The following is a 2,964-nucleotide window of genomic DNA, read 5'->3' on the forward strand; positions in this document are numbered from 1 at the left end:
AGTAAAAAGGGCTGCTATTAGTAATTACAGAGGGCAGCAGGTATAAGGTCAGGGTGTGAAGACACGGCTCCCCTAAATTGTTTGTGTGGTTTAGCCTGGCAAAGTTGTGACTACATTTTATAGACACTGCGTGGTAAGAAATCTAACCCTTTTAAAGTGAATAAAAAGTCTTTATTTCTCAGTGTGCTGGCAGGAGGAGTTTCATAACTGATCTGAATTTTATTTTTGGAACTAAGATCTAACGGAGATTTCAAACTATTAAAGAGCTTGGGTAACCACCATCATGTAGCAAAAACAAACAAACAAACAAAAACAAGTCATCCCTTGCACCTAGTAAACCCAGTTTGTAATGTTGTGTTTTACAAATACAATTGTATAGATATAACACAGACTATTCACTCACCTATTGAAGGATATCTTGGTTGCTTTTAGTTTTTGGTGATTATGAATACAGCTGCTATAAATATTTATGTGCAGGTTTTTGTGTCCACCTAAATTTTCAAATCAGTTGAGTAAGTATGTGTGTGTGCTAAGTCGCTTCAGTCGTGTCCAACTCTGGGACTCTACGGATTGCAGCCTGCCAGGCTCCTTTGCCCATAGGATTCTCCAGGCAAGAATACTGGAGTGGGTTGCGTGTCCTGCCCCGGGGATCTTCCTGACTCAGGGATCTAACCCGTGTCTCTTATGTCTCCTGCACTAACAGATAGGTTCTTTACCACTAGCGCCACCTGGGAAGCCCTGAGTAAGTATAAAGGAGCTGGTTGCTCAGCTGTGTCCTACTCTTTGCGACCCCATGGATTGTAGCCCTCCAAGCTCCTCTGTCTATGGAATCCTCCACGCAAGAAAACTGGAGTGGGTTACCATTCCCCTCTCCAGGGGATCTTCCCAACCCACAGATCAAACCAGGGTCTCCTGCATTAGAGGCAGATTCTTAACGGTCTAAGCCACCAGGGAAGCCAGTTTTAAAGTACATCTAATTTTTCTTTTGTGGTTCGTTCTTTTCATGTTGTATCTAAAGTTATTGCCAAACCCAAGATCACCTAGATTTTGCCTATGTTTTCTTCTAGAAATTTTATGATTTTCCATTTTATATTTATGTCTATGATTAATTTTGAGTCAATTTTTGTGAAAAAATGTAAAGTCTGTGTCCAATTTTTTTTTTTTTTTTTGCAAATGGATTTCTGATTATTCCAGCACCAGTTTTAGAAAAGACTTATCTTTCTACATTGACTTTCCCTTGCTCCCTTGTCCAAGATTGGTTGACTACATTTGTACAGGTCTATTTCTACACTTTTTATTTTATTCCATTGATGTATGTATCTATCCTTTCACTAAAATATTCTTACTTATTGTGACTTATTGGTAAGTCTTGTAGTCTTGTTATATCAGTTCTCCAACTTTGTTAATCTTCATTGTTGTATTGACTATCTGGATCTCTTATCTTTTCATATAAACTCTAGAATTAGTTTGTTGATATCCACAAAATAGCTTGCTGATGTTTTTATTGGAATTGTGTTTAATCCATAGATCACATCTCAACAATATTGATTCTTCCTATCCACAAACACCCTATCCTAGACAGCATATTAAAAAGCAGAGACATTACTTTGCCAACAAACATCCGTCTAGTCAAAGCTATGGTTTTTCTAGTAGTCGTGTATGGATGTGAGTTGAACTATAAAGAAAGCTGAGTGCTGAAGAATTGATACTTTTGAACTGTGGTGTTGGAGAAGACTCTTGAGAGTAACTTGGACTGCAAAAGATTCAACAAATCCATCCTAAAAGAAATGAGTCCTGATTATTCATTGGAAGGACTGATGTTGAAGCTGAAACTCCAATACTTTGGCCACCTGATGTGAAGAGCTGACTCATTTGAAAAGACCCTGATGCTGGGAAAGATTGAAGGTGGGAGGAGAAGGGAACGACAGAGGATGAGATGGTTGGATGCCATCACTGACTCAATGGACATGAGTTTGAGTAAACTCCAGGAGTTGGTGATGGACAAGGAAGCCTGGCGTGCTGCAGTCCATGGGGTTGCCAAGAGTTGGACATGACTGAGCGACTAAACTGAACTGACATGTTGTTATTCAGTTCAACTATATTCATTCTCAAACTCATTCCTAAAGATATGGTGTTAAAGTCTTCAATTATAATAGTGGTGGTGGTTTAGTTGCTAAGTCATGTCCAACTCTTGCGACCCCATGGACAGAGGAACCTGGCAGGCCACAGTCCACGGGATTCTCCAGGCAAGAATGCTGGAATGGGTTGCCATTTCCTCCTCCAGGGGATCTTCCCAACCCAGGAATCAAACCTGGGTCTGCTGCATTGCAGGTGGATTCTTTACCAACTGAGCTACAAGGGAAGCCTTCAATTTGGGTTTATCTATTTTTTCTTTGCAGTTTAGTCAGTTTTTGCCTCAGGGATTTGGATGCTTCGCTGTTAGGTGCATACACAAGTATTGTTATGTCTTTCTGGAGAACTGATCCCTTTAGCATTATGTAATACCATCTCTTTATCCCTGATAAATTTCCTTGCTCTGAAATCTGCTTTGCTTGAAATTAGTATAGTGACTCCAACTTTCTTTTGATTACTGTAGCATGGCGTAGTTTCTCCACCCTTTTACTTCTGTCTTTAAAAACAAACACGTGAAAAACCCTTTTAAACTACTGTCCTTTATATTTAAAGTGGATTTCCTGAAGACAACGTATAGTTGGGCCTTGTTTTTTTAATCTGCTGGCAATTTCTTTTTATTGGTGTAGATCATTCACATCATGTTTATAATTGTTTCTATTTTCTCTACTTGACTTTCATACTTAATTTTGAATTTGTAATTTTGTATTCTTTATCTTAAAGGAAACCTTTTCAGATCTGTCAAAACCTGGGAGCCACCCCAGCCCAGCATGTATTCAGTAACAATAGAAAAGCTGCATGCCAGTCCTGGTGGGACAGAAGGGATGCAGGAAT

Source organism: Muntiacus reevesi, chromosome 8 (assembly GCF_963930625.1).
Source record: "Muntiacus reevesi chromosome 8, mMunRee1.1, whole genome shotgun sequence".
In the NCBI taxonomy this organism is placed as follows: Eukaryota; Metazoa; Chordata; class Mammalia; order Artiodactyla; family Cervidae; genus Muntiacus; species Muntiacus reevesi.